General features: G+C 38.5%; 1 protein-coding gene and 1 pseudogene across 10 annotated transcripts in view; one reads left to right on the top strand and one right to left on the bottom strand.

The window, feature by feature from the left end:
• PIGW (phosphatidylinositol glycan anchor biosynthesis class W) overlaps positions 1 to 18266 on the top strand; it is a 367667-nt gene that overhangs the window by 47751 nt on the left and 301650 nt on the right. The window lies entirely within an intron of this gene.
• The window catches only part of LOC128313405 (cytochrome c oxidase subunit 1-like), a 154801-nt pseudogene continuing 138816 nt past the window's right edge, over positions 2282 to 18266 (bottom strand).

Genomic DNA, 18266 nt, shown 5'->3' with positions numbered 1-18266 from the left:
GGATTCACCCTTCCCACCAGATCACCACCAGGTATCAAGCTGTGGAGTTGCAGCCTTTGTGCTCCCCTTGTTTACAGTCTTAATGGAATTTAAACCCTCTCCTTTCTCCCTTTTTAGTTTAGTTCCTGCGGCTATTTCCAATTCTCCATTTTCTCTCCAGCTGCTTTTGGGGAGGGGTGCTTTCCCCATACTCTCCCCCCGCCCCAGTCTCTGTCCTCTCTCTGCTGCAAAAGTAGTTCCCTACTTTTCACAGCTTCTCGCTCCCCAAGTTCAGCTCTCTGCATCATGTGCGTGCTGAATTTTGTGGTTCAGGTTGTGTAGATTGTTGTGTTAATACTCCAGTAAGTTTTCTAGGTGTGTAGGATGGTTTAGTGTTGGTCGGCTAGATTTCATGGACATGAGACACACAAAAACTTCCATGCTGTTCCGCCATCTTGGCTCCTCCCCAAATCTCCAGAAAAATACTTCTGAAATGATGAAGATAATTATTGCATACCACAAGCCCTTTTGAACAATAGGTGTATGGGGGCCTTGAAATGTGCTTTCTTGGACAATATCCCGTCACCACTGATATATTGTTAGCAGGTTGGTTGTCAGTCCTAGAGTTAATAATGATGTTGAGTTGAAGTGAAATCATATTGCCAGTCCTGAAGTTATTAGTAGGTCTGAGAGAGCTCCCATGAGTTTTCATGGACTTGGGTTAACTATGTGATATGTGTGAGTTTGGTGGATCATTAGGTGTTGTCATGTAAGTATAGGCTTACTAACAGGGTAAAGACATAGGCTTGAATAAGGGCCATAGCAAATTCAAGAATTGTTAGTAAGACAAGAATAATAAAGGTAATGAGAGTGATAGTGGTGCTGATATTTATTAGGGCTAGAGTAGCCCATCCAATTCAGTGAATTAACAGGTGATCTGTTGTGATATTAGCTGTGAGTTGTATGGCCAAAGCTATTGGCTGGATAAGGAGACTAATGGTTTTGATGACTACAAGTATAGGGATTAGGGGAAAGGTGTTCCCTGAAGTAGATAGTGAGCTAAGGGTGCTTTCGTTTTATATCGGAACCTGGTGACTATGGTGCCAGCTCACAGGAAAATGGCTATTCCTAGGTTTATTGATAGTTGGGTGGTAGGTGTGAATGAGTGTGGTGATAGGCCTAGTAAATTTGTTGAACCAATGAATAGGATTAGGGAGGTTAATATTAGAGCTCAGTTTTGTCCTTTGTAGCTATGGATAGCTAGTATTTGTTTTGATGTCAGTTGAACTAATCATTGTTGTAATGAAATCAGATGGTAATTGACTAGTCGATTAGGTGAGGAAATAGAATGCCTGGGAATAGAATAATTAGGATAACAATAGGTAGTCCTATTATTATTGGGGTAATGAAAGAGGTGAATAGATTTTTATTCATTTTTTTCTCAAGGGTTAGGTTGTTTTAGTGTTACTGACGATTCGGGTCCTAAATTTCCTGGGTGTGAATGTTTTGAAATTTTTAGTTGAAATATAATAAATAGCATTATGAATATTGATATGATAGTGATGAATCAAGCTGATGTATCTAGTTGTGGCATATCATTAAGAGATTTAAACTCCCAATCTTTAACTTAAATGGTTAATACTTATTTAGCTTCTTAATAACTTTATAGTATAGATGCTGATCATTTTTCGAAGTATGTTAATGGAGCCAATTCAAGAACAATAGGTATAAAGCTGTGGTTTGAGTCACAGATTTCAGAGCATTGGCCATAATATAATCCAGGTTGTGTGCCCATTAGTGTTGTTTGATTTAGTCAGCCTGGGATGGCATCAGGTTTTAGATCTAGGGATGGGAGGGCCATGAGTGCAGGACATTTTCTGATGAGATTAGTATATGAATGGTTATTTTTGTTGGCAGTACTACTTGATTGTCAACTTCTAGCAGTCGCAGTTCTCCAGGTTTTAATCCTTGAGTGGGGATTATGTAGGAATCAAAATTTAGGTCTTCGTAATCTGTATACTCATAACTTTAGTATCATTGATACCCTACAGTTTTTACGGTTAGAGAAGGGTTGTTGATTTTGTCTATTATGTAAAGGATTTTTAGAGAGGGTAGGGCAATAAGAATTAAAATAATAGCCAGCAGGATTGTTCAGACAGTTTCTACTTTTTGGGCATCTATTGTGCTTGTATGTGTATGTGTTTGGTTGTTAGTATTAGTGAAATGATGTAGAGAACTAGGGAGCTAATTAGAAATACAATTATTAATGTGTGATCATGAAAGTGCAGAAGTTCTTCTATACTAGGGGATGTAGCATCTTGAAAACTTAGTTGAAAGGGGTATGGCATGGAGACACAAAGGATTTAAACCTATAATTTAACTTTTACAAAGTTATGTAATCTTTTTACTAATGTCTCTTTATTGAGAAAGACATAGTGGTTATGACATTGGCTTGAAACCAGTTCTAGAGGGTTCAATTCCTTTCTTTCTTATTTTAAGGACATGTAGGTTGGGTCTTCAAATATATGGTATGGAGGGGGACATCCATGTAATCATTCAAGATTAGTTTAGTTAATTCTACCATTGCTACTTCTCGTTTGGCTGCAAAGGCTTCTCAAACTATAAATATTATTAATATTACTGCTGTTAGTGAAATGAAAGAGCCTATTGAGGAGATTGTGTTTCAAGTTGTGTATGCGTCTGGATAATCAGAATAACAAGGTATTTCAGATAATCCAAGGAAATGTTGAGCGGAAAACGTTATATTAACGCCTACAAATATAATTGTGAAATGAATTTTTGCTCAGGTATTATCAACAGTATATCCTGAGAATAGGGGGAATTAGTGAACAAAACCTCTTATAATAGTGAATGCTGCTTCTATTGATAATACATAATGGAAATGGGCTACTACATGGTATATATCATGAAGAAAAATGTCTAATGAAGAGTTTGCAAGACTGTTAGGCCCCCTACGGTAAATAGGAAGATAAAGCCCAGGACTCATAATATAGCAGGGGATCATTCAATGTTTCCTCCATGAAGAGTAGCAAGTCAGATAAATACTTTTACTCCAGTAAGAATGGCAATAATTATGGTGGCTGATGTAAAGTATGCTCATATGTCAATGTCTATTCCTACAGTAAATGTATGCTGGGCTGATACAATAAAACCTAGGAAACCAATAGATATTTCTGCTCATACTATTCCCATATAACCAAAAGGGTCCTTCTTGCCTGAATAGTAAGTAACAATATGTGAAATTATTCCGAAGCCTGGTAAAATTGGAATATAAACCTCTGGGTGTCTGAAGAATCACAATAAGTGTCGATATAAGATGCGACATCCTCCTCCAGCAGGATCAAAGGAAGTGGTATTTAGGTTTTGATCTGTTAGTAATATGGTAATTCCAGCCGCTAATACTGGCAATGATAGGAGTAACAGGACAGCAGTAATTAAGATGGATCAGACAAAAAGGGGTGTCTGATATTGAGATATGGCAGGGGTTTTTATATTAATGATTGTAGTAATGAAGTTAATAGCACCTAAGCCTGAAAAGACACCTACAAGATGTAAGGAAAAAATTGTTAGATCCACGGATGCTCCTTCATGGGCTAGGTTGACAGCTAGAGGGGGATATTCAATTCACCAGGTTCCTGAGCTGGCCTCTACTATCAATGATGTGAGCAGGAGTAGGAAGGATGGAGGGAGAAGTCAGAAGCTTGTGTTATCTTTTGGGGGGAGTGCCATATCAGGTGTTCCAATTATTAATGGTACTCATCAATTCCCAAAGCCTCCAATCATGCTTGGTATTACCATAAAGAAGATTATTACAAATGCATGGGCAGTGACAATTACATTATAGATTTGATCATCTCCCAATAGAGTGCTCGGTGCCAAGTCCAGCTTGAATTAGAAGCCTAAGGGTGGTTCCTACTTATGTCAGCTTAGGCACCAAGTAGGAGGTAGAGAGTGCTAATATCTTTGTGGTTAGTGGAAAATAGCGGTTTATAAACTTAGGTAAAATGGCCGAGTAAAGCATTAGACTATAAATCTAAGAACAGAGGTTTAAGTCCTCTTTTTGCCAAGCTCTTTGGTAAAGTATCATATTGAATTGAAAATTCAAAGCAGCAGCTTCAACGCTGCCGGGGCTTCTCCTGACTTTTTTTCCTAGGTGGTGGGAGAAGTAGATTGAAGCCAGTTGATTAGGGTATTTAGCTGTTAACTAAAATTCCAAGGGATGGAAGCCCACCAATCTAGTAAGGGCTTAGCTTAATTAAAGTGTTTGATTTGAAATCAATTGATGTAATATAGATTCTTGCAGTCTTTAGAATAAGGTGTGCAGGAGTTAAATTGATATGACTTACTTAGGGCTTTGAAGGCTCTTGGTCTGTTTGGACCTAAACTCCTAATCCAGGATGGATAATATTGGTGTGAATGGGAGTAGTATGGTTGAGGTTATGATGAGAGGGGATAAAAAAGTTATTTTTTTGTACTTTCAAATTGTCATTTTATTTGTGTATTGTTCGTTGAGGGGAATATGGTTAGTGCTGTGGTGTATGTTAGTTGTATATAGAAGTATAGGTTGAGTAATGCTGTGATAGCTAGTAGTGGGGGTATAATAATTACCCCATTTTTTGTTAATTCTTGGATAATTATTCATTTGGGGATCAATCCTGAGAGTGGCGGGAGACCTCCTAAAGATAATATTAGTATCGGAATGAGTGAGGTGATCAGGGGTGTTTTATTTCCTGTTTGTCATAGGGATAGTGTTGTTGTGGTGGAGCTGTGTATGAATAGTATGAAGCTGGTGGGTGTTATAATGATGTAAATAGCTAGGTTTAGAATTGTTATTGTAGGGATGTATAGTATGATAGCTGTTATTCAATCTATATGGGAGATTGAGGAGTATGCTAGGATTTTTTGTAGTCGTGTTTGGTTGAGTCCCCCTCATCCTCCGATTAGGACTGGTATGATAGCTCTTGTTAGTGGTAAATTGGGGTTAATGGCAGGTGAGATTTGGTAGAGGATGGATAGTGGTGTGATTTTTTTGTCATGTCAATAGAATTAGGCCTGAAGATAGGGAGATTCCTTGTGTAACTTCAGGAACTCAGAAGTAAAATGGAGCCAAGCCCAGTTTTATTGCCAAAGCAGTGGTTTTTATAATTGATGCTATGGGGTTGAGTTTTTTTTTTATATTATTCATTGTCCTGAATATAGAACATTGATAATTATTCCTGTCATTAGGAGTATAGATGCAGTTGTTTGTGTTAGGAAATATTTTGTAGAGCTTCTATGGCTCATGGGTTAAATATTTTTTATGAGAATAGGGATAGTGGCTAGTATATTTATTTTGAAGCCAATTCAGATTATTAGTCAGTGAGAGCTTGTTATTGTGATTATGGTTCCTGAGATGACAGTTGAATCATAATAATGAGAATAGGGGGGTTAATTAGTATGGGAAGGATATAAACCAACATTTTCGGGGTATGGGCCTGATAGATTATTTAGCTGACCTTACTGTAGAATATGGTGTAATATGGTAGCATGAAGATTTTTGAATTCTTAGGATTAGGTTCAAGTCCTATAATTCTAGAAATAAGATTTAAACCTCTAGTATTTACTCTATCAAAGTAACTCTTTTATCAGACATATGTCTTATGTTTGAGGTGGAATGCTTGCTGTGATGATGGGCAAGGATACATGTCACATGCATAGGGCTAGGGTGAGGGGTAGGAAGTTTTTTCATAAAAGGTGTATCAGTTGGTTATATCAGAATCGTGGGTAGGATGCTCAAATTCATAGGAAGGCGATTGTTAGGAGTAGAGTTTTAATGGTGAAATTGATGGTATATAGTTCTGGTATATACGGGTTGTGGGATACTCCAAAGAATAGAATTGTTGTGAGAATATTCATTATGATGATGTTAGCATATTCTGCTAGGAAAAATAGGGCAAGGGGACCTGTTGCATATTCTATGTTGAATCTGGAAACAAGCTCTGCTTCTCCTGTTAGATCGAATGGGGCTCAGTTGGTTTCTGCTAATGTTGAGATGAATCATATTATGGCTAGGGGCCATGTGGGAAGAATTAGTCATATGTGTTCTTGGGTAGTAATTAGTGTGGCTAGTGTGAAAGGCCCATTTATTAGTAATACTAATAGGAGAATAATGGCTAGTGTAACTTTGTATGAAATTGGGCTATGGCTTGTAGGGCTCCAATTAAAGCATACTTAGAATTTGAGGTTCATCCTGACCATAGTATTGAGTAGACAGCGAGGCTTGACATAGCTAATATGAATAGTACTCCTAAATTTATGTTGATGAGTGCGTATGGCATGGGGAGAGGAATTCACATGGTTAGGGCTAATGAGAGAGCCAGGATAGGTGCCATGATTACTATAGATATAGAGGATGTAAGGGTTCTTTGGTGAAGAGTTTTATGGCATCTGCAATGGGTTGGAGCAGACCATGTGACCCCACAATGTTTGGTCCTTTGCGAAGTTGTATATACATTAGTACCTTACGTTCGACTAATGTTAGGAAAGCTATGGTGAGGAGAATAGGGATAATTAATGAAAGAATATTGATTATAAACATGTTATTAGGGAGAGGAGTTGAACCTCTGATTATAAAGGTTTAAGTTTAGGCAATTACCAGGCTCTGCCACCCTAACAAACCCAAACTCTCCGGAGATGTAAATAGATAAACTTTGGAGATTAAGATTATATCATCTATTGGGTTGAAGGTGCTTTGGTAAAGTAGGCCTCATTTCTCTTGTCCTTTTGTACTGGGAGAAATTGTTTAATAGATAGAAACCACCTGGATTGCTCCAGTCTGAACTCAGATCACATTGGACTTTAATCATTGAACAAACGAATCTTTGATAGCTGCTGCACCATCAGGATGTCCTGATCCAACATTGAGGTCATAAACCCTGTTGTCAATATAGACTCTAAAATAGGATTGCGCTGTTATCCCTAGGGTAACTTGTTCCATTTATCAAATAGTTTGGATCAATAAGTGATGTTATACTTTTGACTGGTTAGTCTAGATCTGAATCACTTGGAGGTTGTTTTATTCTACAAGGTCACCCCAACCTAAATTGTTGGCTCATGTGGAGGTTTGTTGTTCCTGTCAGCTGTGTTGGTGTAGTCTCCTTGAGCCAATTAATTAAAGCTCCATAGGGTCTTCTCATCTTATTGTTGTATTTCCGCCTCTTCACAGGAAGTCAATTTCACGGATTGGAAGTAAGAGAGTAAAACCCTCGTGTGGCTGTTCATACAAGTTCCTATTTAGGGCACAAGTGATTATGATACCTTTGTACAGTCAGGATACTGTAGCCATTTAATGAATGTCACTGGGCAGGCAGTGCCTCTAATACCAGAAGTGCTAGAGGTGATGTTTTTAGTAAACAGGCAGGGTTTATGTTTGCCAGGTTCCTTTTACTTCTTTTAATCTTTCCTTGGTTGCATGCCTGTGTTGGATCAACAATTGGTTTGATATTTAGTTTATAGGCTAGATTATTTTTATCTTGTTGTTAGCTACCAGTGGTTATCTGCTCTGGCATAAGGATCAGGGGAAATATTTCTTGTTACTCATATTAGCATTATTGCTTCTATTGCTAGATAGATTAACCCAGTATTGAGTTAGGAGTTGATTGCATATTTTTGATATTAAGATGTTTTAATTATTGAGCTTGAATGCTTTCTTAATTGATGGCTGCTTTTAAGCCAACTATGGTTATGTTTATGCTTACTCTCTAAAAATGGTTGTATCCTAGTTCTAAAAAGCTGTACCTTTTAAGATTATATTTTAAACTTACATTAGAATTTTTGGGGTTTTGGGGCACCTGGGTGGCTCAGCCGGTTAGGTGTCTGACTTCAGCTCGGGTCATGATCTCATGGTCTGTGAGTTCGAGCCCCACATCGGGCTCTGTGCTGACAGTTTAGAGCCTGAAGCCTGCTTCAGAGTGTCTCCCTCTCTCTCTCTGCCCCTCCCCCACTCACACTCTGTCTCTCTCTTTCTCTAAGATTGAATAAATGTTAAAAAATTTAAGAAAAAAAGAATTTTTGGTGTTTTTAGGTAAGTTTAAAGTTGAACCAGGGGCGCCTGGGTGGCTCAGTCAGTTAAGTGTCCGACTTCGGCCCAGGTCATGATCTCACAGTTTTTGGGTTCAAGCCCCGCATTGGACTCTGTGCTGATGGCTCAGAGCCTGCAGCCTGTTTCGGATTCTGTGTCTCCCTCTCTCTCTGCCCCTCCCCCACTCTCTCCCCTTCAAAAATAAACGTTAAAAAAATTAAAGTTGAACTAAAATTCTGTTCTGGGTAACCAGCTATCACCAGGCCTGTTAGGCTTTTCACTTCTACCTACAAATCTTCTCACTATTTTGCAACATAGCTGAGTTCATCTTGTAAGGATTATTCATAGGCAGCTCATCTGGTTTTGGGGAGCCTAGCTTAAGTTCTCTTTGTTAGGTTATTCTAGATAATTCATTATGCAAAAGGTACAAGGGGTAATCTTTGCTGTATAGTGCTTTCAATTTTTCTTTCATCTTTCCTTTATGGTATTTTCTATTTAGCCTCAACTTAACTTTCTATCTCCTATACTTTTAAGAATTAACTAAATGTTTTGATTTAGTGTTTTATGTTAGTTGAATTTATGGTTGTTTGGGCCAGTTTTGGCTCAAGATGGTCAGTTTGATATGAAATATTCTGGGTGTAAACCAGATGCTTTATTTAAGCTACATCTTGTTTATCCAAGCACACTTTCCAGTATGCTTGCCCTGTTATGACTTGTCTCCTCTTGTGTTTTTATAATTTGAATAGATTGCCTTTGAGTTTTTTCACTTGAGGAGGGTGATGGGAGGGGTGTACGTGCTTCATGACCCAGTTCAATTGAGCTCTCTATTCTAAATTTACTACTGAATCCTCCCTTCGTTCTTAATTTCATAAGAACTTTCACTGAAAAGTGTTCTAATATAGAAAATGTAGCCCATTACTTCCCACCTCATAAGTTATACCTTGACCTAACTTTTTTAGGTTAAGATACTTGTGCTTACTTTTCTTTCTTTTTAGGGTTTGCTGAAGATGGTGGTATATAGACTGGATTAGCAAGGGGTGATGAGGCGCATCAAGGTTTATCATAGAACAGATTTCTGTAGAGGGATATAAAGTTCTTTGAGTTTTAAGCTGTTGCTAGTAGTTCTCTGGTGGATAGATTTATTTAGTTAGCTAAGTTTAGGGATAAGCATGGTGGGGTATCTAATCCCAGTTTGGGTCTTAGCTATCGTGTGGTAGAAGGTGTTACAGTTACTTTCGTGCTATATTTTTATGTTAACTGTAGCTTTTTACTGCCTAGTTAACATTTAACTTTAGCGTGGAATGCCTCTATAACACACTTTACGCCATAGGTCTGTTAGATTGGGTTAATCATATGACCTTGGAGGCTGGCACAAAATTTACCAACCCTTGTTTAATATGACTTAGTCGACCTTTCATTCATGGTTTAATTTTTATCACTGCTGTATCCTGTGGGAGGTGTGGCTAAGCAAGTATCATGAGCTACATTGTTGTGTACTTGATACCCGGTCTTTTAGATCATTAACGATTTAGAGGGCATTTCACCAGGGTGAGGAGGCTTGCATGTGTAATCCTATTAATACCTAATGGAAAGGCTAGGGCAAAACTTTTGTGTTTATGGAGTCTGACAACTCATCCAGGCATTTTCAGTGCTTTGCTTTGTGTAAGTTACATTAACAAGGGATATATTGGGTTAGTTAATTGGTTTAATGGAATTAGTTGTGAGAGAATATTGCTCAATAAGGACGAATTAGAGCTTAAGGTTTTGTATATATAGATAGCTGTGAATCGATGTGTAACATTGGTATTTTTAGCTAATGTTTAGTTGGGATTTTTTTGGTGTATTTATAAAGACATACTTAGGCCTTATGTTTGGATGAGAATTTAGTCTTGTTTTTGGGGTTTGGCAGGACAATAATAAATATGTATTCTCACCATAGGGTTACTGGGCATAAGTGGGGTTGGTTAAACTAATTGCTTATCTGTTGGATAAATACGTGTATATGTGTGTATGTGTACATGTACAAATGTGTGTGTATGTGTATACATGTGTATGTGCATGTGTATGTTTACATCCATGTGTGTACATATGTGTGTGTGTGTGTGTGTGCATCCTGTTGAAGCGTTGAAGTTAAAGTGTATGTCCAGTAACCATTGACTGAATTGCACCTTATTTGTGTGAGCACGGAGACACAGCATAGTGAATAAACCCAGCTACAAGTTATTTGACTGCATCAAGACCTTTACGGTCATAGCTGAGTCATAGCAATATCCCCTCCTAAAAATTAAAAGATACCAAATGCATGACACCACAGTTATGTGTGAAATTGGCTAATTAGTCATTAGTCAATTGAGATGTCCTATTTGAGATGGCTGTAGGATTAAAGAATTAGAATGGCCCTGAGGTAAGAACCAGATGCCAGTATAGGTCCAGAATAGAAACCCCCACGTTGAAATGGACCCTGACTGAGAAGAGGTACATGTTCAAGCAAGGATTGCTAGTTTCTCAAGGCTAGGTGATTAAGCTTTTTTGGACAGTTGAGATCCATAGACAGACTGCTCATAAAGCTGGCTAATGCACGATTATACATAGTATGTCTTATGTAATATTAATAGATGCATTGTACATGCTTCGGTTTGCATCATAATGGAAAAATGACATACTGGACAAGCACAGTATGAAAGTATGCAATATATGAATTATGAAAGTTGTGGGGTCGATTTCTGGTATTGCAAGGAATAGTTTAAAAAGAATTTCAGCTTTGGGTGCTGATGGTGGGGCTGTTGCTTCTTCCTTGAAGTCTTAGGGAGGGCTTTCTCCTTTTTCGGTTTACAAGACCGAGGTATTTTATATACTACAAGGACTCTTCATTTTGAAAGACGATTTTTGATGATGCCAGAAATAGGTATGAAGATTATGAGGGTTGAGAAGTATAGGATAGAGGCTAATTGACCAATAGTAATGAAAGGGTATTCTACTAGTTGTCCTCCAATTCATGTTAGGGTTAGTAAGTCTGCTACTACAGAATAGGCATTGGACTCAGAATAGGCATTGGCTTAGTGGTCAGAATATCATTCCTCCTTGTTTTGAAGTGTGGGATAGCGGAATGACTTACAGAATTAAAGTAGAGAGAATTAGGTCTAGGACTCCTCCTAGTTTATTAGGGATAGATTGAAGGATTGCATATGTGAATAGGAAGCATGATTCGGGCTTAATGTGTGGTGAAGTGTTTAGGGGGTTGGCAGGGGTGTAGTTGTCTGGATCTCCTAGAAGGTCTGGTGAAAATAGGACAAGTAATATTAGTGTTAGGATTAGGAATAGAAGACCTAGAATGTCTTTGATTTTATAGTATGGGTGAAATGGGATTTTATCTGAATCAGATACTATTCCTGAGGGGTTGTTAGATCCTGTTTCATGTAGGAATAGAAGGTGGACTGCTGCTAGAGCTGAAATAATGAATGGGAGGATAAAGTGAAAGACAAAAAATCGTGTTAGGGTTTATCTACTGAGAACCCTCATCAGATTCATTATACCAAGTTAGTTCCGATGTATGGGATTGCTGACAGGAGGTTGGTGATGACGGTAGCTCCTCAGAAGGTTATTCAGCCTCATGGTAGGATGTAGCCTATGAAGGCTATAGACATGAGTGTAAATAATATGATTCTGATCTTTCATGTTTCTGAGAAGGTGTAGGAGCCATAGTACATGCCTTGGCCTACATGCATGAATAGGCAGATGAAAAATATGGAAGCTCCTTTGGCATGTATGTATCAAATGATTCAGCCAAAGCTGATGTTGTGACAGATACGAGTTACTGATGAAAAGGCGGTTGCTGTATCTGACATATAGTGTATGGCTAGGAATAGACCTGTCAGAATCTATAGAATGAGGCAAACTCCTAGTAAGGAGCCGAAATTTCATCATGTTGAAATGTTGGATGGAGCAGGGAGGTTAATGAATGACTCATTGATGATTTTGATGAGTGGGAGGGATTTTCGGATGTTGGTCATTAAATTCTTATAGTTGAAATGCAACAATGGCTTTTCATATCATTGGTCATGGTTAGATTCCATATGGAAATGATAACGTACATTGTATTTACTTTAAGTACTATTTTTGTGATTAGCTTTGTTAGTTTTTCTTCAAAGCCTTCTCCAATTTATGGTGGGTTTGGTTTAATTGTGGCTGGTGGTATTGGTTGTGGAATTGTATTAAATTTGGGGGGATCCTTTTTAGGTTTAATAATCTTATTAATTTATTTAGGAGGGGTTGCTTGTGGTGTTTGGTTATACTACAGCTATGGCTACTGAACTGTACCCTGAGGTTTAAGCATCTAATAAGACTGTGTTAGGAATGTTTATTACAGGGGTATTGACAGAGTTGTTAATGGCTTGCTATATTTTTAAAAAGATGAGGTTGAGGTTGTGTTTAAGTTTAATGATGCAGGTGATTGAGTGATACAGGTGATTCAGGATTTCTTAGTAAAAAAGCTATGGGAATAGCAGCTTTATATAGCTACAGAACCTGATTAGTTATTGTCACTGGTTGATCCCTGCTTACTGGTGTATTGGTGATTATGGAGGTTACTATGGAAATTAAGTAGGAAAAGGCCAAGAATTAAGGTGATCATAAAAGAAAGGAAATATAGTTTAATTAATCCTTTTTGGCTAGATACAGCAGTTGATATTTTTATCTGAAAATAGGAGATGGATTTTGGTAATAAATTTTCTAATCAGATTATGTCTAGTAACATTGATGCAAATTTTTGGCTTATAGTTGGGTTTGCTATTGGTGGGAGGCAGTGCATAATGATTGGGAAGTATCCCAGGAGATTAGAGAACTTGAAAAGGTTTGAAGGATATTTAAATTTTAGGTTCTTAGTTGCAAGGTTGTGTTCTAATGCCAGAATGAAATCTATAATAGTCACAGCAAGGGTAGTTAATTTCAGATAATGAGGCATAGTTATCTGTGGAATTCTTGTTGGAAGGATATTATAAGAAATTAGATACCCAGGAAAAATACTTTCAATTGAAAGACATTTGATGGAGTTGATTAGGAGGGGATTATTTTCATTGATTAAAATTAAGGAATTGAGGAATTAAGGAATTAAGGAATAGTGCATTAAGTATAGATTCTGCTTTTTTAAGTTTTAAAAAAGGAAATCATATACTAAGGTGTTAGGACAGGGAGATCAATGGTATGTGATCTCTTATGGTAGACAATCCATAATCAGTTATACACTAGCCACATCCAGTTTTATTTATATGAAAAAGAAACACCTCAGTATCCTGTTTGTGCCACTATTACTTTGACACCTACTACATGTGCCCAAATCTAACCCTAACCAAAGAAAGAACTTTACCATTGGAGCACTGTGTGACTTTGGAAAGGATATCTGTCTTTCTGAAGGACAAATCCCTCTATGGCTAGCAGCAGAGGCAGATGTGGAAGCAGATTGTGTAATTCTGAGATATAGTCCTTCTGTCTGGTTGAACAGTGGGTGGTATTGAGGTGGGGTGGTTGCTTCAGACCTACTTCTTGAGCAGAGTCTTTGCTGCATTACCATGCCTCATAAGGCAGGGAGCACACTCATGCACTGTTGGATTAGTGATGTCCTGCATACGTGGTGGTGGACACAGACTTGATTTTTCTTCATTGGCTCCAAAAATTTGCCTGTTTTATGCAGATTTTTATGCCTATCTAAAGTAAACAAATATACTCCATACCTGTATAAAGTATGCAAGTGTGGCTGAGCACTCCCCACCTGACACCCCATCCAGTATTAACAGAGCTTGACATCACATCCTCTTGAGAACTGGCTTTTGTAGTTATGTATGCAATCTCTCATTGTACTTTGGGGTGGTTGCTATGATCAAGAGAATAGAACCTCCCCAGATAACAGGAGGTGGAAGAGTCCAGAGGATAAGGCTGGCGTCTGTCATTTTAGGCCATGGCTCAAGCCCCTCCCATCATGTTTGCTTTAGAAATGAGAGACTCTAATATTCTGGGAGGAATCATGCCCACTTGCTCTCCATTTGGGGTCATTTTACTGTCCAAATCCCCACATGTGCTCTGGAACACACATTCTAAAGTTCTGTTTAAGAAAGAGCTGACACTGTGACAAGAGAGAAAGAAGAAAGAGGTTACAGAGAGCCCCACCATGGGGCAGCAGCATCCATTTTCATAGCTGCATGCTCAAAGGCCCAAAGATGGGCAAGGAATTCCTGAAGTTTGTAGGTTTCTGCTGGACCCAGGGCCATCACTGGCCCAGGCGCCAGAGGAAAGGACTTTGGTACTGCAGTCCAACTCTGTGGCCTCCTGGATTTATGATTTAGTTTAGTCAATAGCTACAGAAGAAAAGACTTCAGTGTTCTCCTGTATAATATTGCATTCCCAGTGGATTTCTCCAGAGTTCCATATAATCATTAAGTGTCAATTGGCCTTGGCTCTCCAATGACTCACTGTGTTCTGAGATATTAGAGCAATGCTTTATACTGGCTGGAAGTCTTTTAGACTCTAGAGAGGCTTGGGGACTTGGATTGGTGAGGACTTGGAATAGGGAAGGGCATGTCAGAGCACTGTATGCTGAGTCTGGAGTCCAAGTACAATACCTGTCCTTGTTGGACCCCCAGGGTCTTCATTTGGAAATAGGGTGTCATTTTCCTGGCCTCCTGAGTAAAGAGTATACACTGGGTATGGACAGAGAAAAGGGAATGGCAGAATCCTGAGATCCCTTGCACAGCCCTGGAGCCTGTAAGTCCTGAGATTTACCCTGGGACCTTAAAGGGCAACTGCCTTCATGTCAGCCACATAAAGGTACTGATATTGTTTGGTCGTCTTCATGACTGTGGCTCCAGTATGAGTTGTGGATCCCAGAGAACAGGCAGCTTCGTGTGTCAGTGGTGCCCACTGAGTTTTGCTGGAGCAACTGAACACGGGAAATGTCATGCAGAAGTCATTCTGGATTTCGCCTGCCTCAGATCCAACATATGTTTCCTATTACTAATAGTTATCTCAATTGAATAAACTGGTGAAAATCTAGATGGAGTGATACAAAGTACTTCTATTTATTCATTCAGTAACTTCTTCAAGCACTCACCTTGTGCTAGGGGATCTGGTGGGCCTAAGTGCAAGGATTACAATGACTAAGTGGTCCCTGCCTGCCAGGTCTTAACAGTCTGGAGGGGAGATGAACAAAAGTATGAAAGACAAGACATGTGAAAAAAAGGGCAAGAACTGTAATAGCAAAAATAATGAGTGTGCTGTGAGGATAGGAGTCACTGAAAGGTATGAGAGGCCTCACTGAGGTGGCATTTGTTGGGGACAGAATGACAAGAGGCAAGAGGAAACCACCCTGCACATGTCTGCAGTGTGTCAGGGAGAAGATATTGCTGTTGCAGAGAATAGGTGATGGAAATTAGCTTGTCCAGAAACATTAGAAAGGTGAAAAATGTGGCTGTGGGATCGTGGGAGGGGAGAGGCAGGGAGGAGGCAGAGGATAGACCAGATGTTGGGACCTGGTAGACTGTTAGTTGTCCATTCCTCTATGACAACATTGTCTAAGTGCCTTGAATCTTAAGACTACAAATATTTAAAAGCTCACAATTTTTGTGGGAGAGGAATCCAGGCACAGCATTGCTGCATGACACTGCCTCACAGTCTCTATATATCCAGGGCTGTGGTCTTAACCACAGGGTAGTTAAGTAACAGGGAGATACTCTACTCCCAAGTTCACTCCCATGGCAATGTCAGAATTCAGTTTGAACTGAGAGCCTATTTCAATCTGTTGACCTGGGAGCTTGTTTGTGTCTCTCCTATATAGGAGACCTTGGTAGCCCCAAACTTAAGTGCTTGGTTCCACATTTCCAGGGGTAGAGGAGAAACAGAAGGAGGACATGAGGACAGAAAGTGGGGAGAGAGAGAGAGAGAGAGAGAAGGTAAGGAAATAGAGAGGGGAGGGAGGGAGAGGGGAGTAGAGAGACATAGAGATGGAACACAGGACAAAACAAGTAAGAAGAAAATGACAGAATTTGTGTCATGAAATCTTGAAAATGACCTCCCATCACTCCAGCTGAGTTCTGCTGGTTAGAAGCCAGTAACTAACAGCTTAGTGGTTTTACAAGGAGTGAAGTTTCCTGACTGGAAATAGATCACAGTCTGCATCCCCTGGGATGTCCAGGAGACTGTGTGTCCAGCAGGCCCACCCCAGAACTGAGAGCAGTGGCTACATTTTGGAAATGGCTCTAAGTGACGAACATCCAGCCTCACTCATCATTAGAAAAGTGAAAATAGGACAATAGATTTGGTGTAGTTTCTCATCCATCAAACCAGAAAAAATATTTCACCAAACTCCTGAAACTAGAGCCCTTTAGAGATAAGGGCACTCATTTTTCAGTAGTGAGAGGGGCCTCAACTCTTTCATTGGAGGGCGATTGTTGCTGTGATTTCAGCTGCAATTACCTTTGGTTCTGGTAGGGAGGGGTCGGCTTCTAGAAACAAAAGACAATGATTAGAGAATTGCACAAAGAATTCATGTAGGCATGTGTCATCTCTGCTTTGACACTAAGATCTCTGAATAGGATGCCTCTTTCTCAGATGGAGAGGATCTGTTTCCTCTGGTAGCAGGACATGATACAGCCATTTAAAATGATGGTGTTAGACAGTATATCTCACACTGTTGTCAAAACCCTTTAACAGACCATGACCAAGTGAGTGGACTGTTAAGATTTTTTTTCTTTGTTTAATTTAAATTTTAGTTAATTAACATATTATTTCAGAAGCAGAATTCAGTGATTCATCACTTCCATACAACACCCAAGATTGTTTTCTTAATTTCTTAATTTCTCTTTCCATTAGTCTATATAAAGGCAAAAAATTTCTGTACATTAATTTTTGGATCCTGAGATTTTACTGAATTCATTGATCAATTCTAGTCATTTTTTTATTGTGGAGTCTTTAGGGTTTTCTATAGGATACTATAGTCTCCTATAACCTGCAAAGAGTGAGAGATTTACTTCTTCCATATTGATTTGGATTTCCTTTTTTATTTTCGTTGTCTGATTGCTTTGGCTATGTCTTTCAGTGCTATGTTGAGTGAAAGTGGTGAGAGTGGACATCCTTGTGTTGTTCTTGCCTTAGGGGAAAAGGCCTTAGTATTTTCTTATTAAGGATGATGTTAGCTATATTTTTCATAGATGGCCTTTATTAGGTTGAGGTTTGTTCCCTCTAGACCTACTTTATTGAAAGGTGTTTTTTTTTTATTATTATCATGAATGGATATTATATGTTGCCAAATGCTTTTTCTGAATCTATTGAAATGATCTTATGGTTCTTAACCTTTCTCTTATTGATGCGATGTATTACAATGATTGACTTGTGAATATTGAACCGCACTTGTGACCCAGGAATAAATCCCAGTTGATCATGGTGAATGATTTTTGTAACGGGTTGTTGAATTATGTTTACTATTCTTGTAATGAGAATTTTGTATGTATGTTCATCAAGCATATTGGCCTGTACTTCTCTTTACCTGGTGTTGGTGTCAGGATAATGCTGGTCTCATAGAATGAATTCAGCTTTCCTTCCTTTTCTATTTTTGGGAATAGTTTAAGAAGAACAGGTATGAAATCTTTAATGGCTTGGTAGATTTTGCCTGTGAAGCCATCTGGTCCTGGATATTGTTTGTTGGAAGTTTTTTTAAATACCGACTGATTTTTTTTTTTTTTCTGCGTATCAGTCTGTTCCAATTTTCTGTTTCCTCCTGTGTCAGTTTTGGTCATTTATATGTTTCTAGGAATTTAATCATTTCTTCTAAGTTGGCAGTGCTGTTTTTGGGTGTTTTTTTTTTTTGCAATATTCCCTTATAATTGTGTTTCTGTGGTGTTGGTTGTTTCTTCTTTCTCATTTTATTTCTCCTTTCTTATTTTATGTCTTTTTTTTTCTGTAAATGCCCAGCTAGAGGTTTATCAATTTTATTGATTTTTTCAAAGAGTCAGCTTCTGGTTTCATTGATCTCTTCTATGGTTTTTGTTTTCTTCCTCTTTCTTTCTTTCTTTCTTTCTTCCTTTCCTTCTTCTTTCTTTCTTTCTTTCTTTCTTCTCTTTAATTTCTATATCATTTATATCTGCTCCAGTCTTCATTATTTCCTTCCTTCTTTTGGTTCTAGGTTTTTTTGTTGTTCTTTTTCTAGTTTCTTTAGGTGCAAGAT

The sequence above is a fragment of the Acinonyx jubatus genome, chromosome E1, assembly GCF_027475565.1.
Source record: "Acinonyx jubatus isolate Ajub_Pintada_27869175 chromosome E1, VMU_Ajub_asm_v1.0, whole genome shotgun sequence".
Classification (NCBI taxonomy): Eukaryota; Metazoa; Chordata; class Mammalia; order Carnivora; family Felidae; genus Acinonyx; species Acinonyx jubatus.
This window is presented reverse-complemented; position numbering and strand designations above follow the sequence as displayed.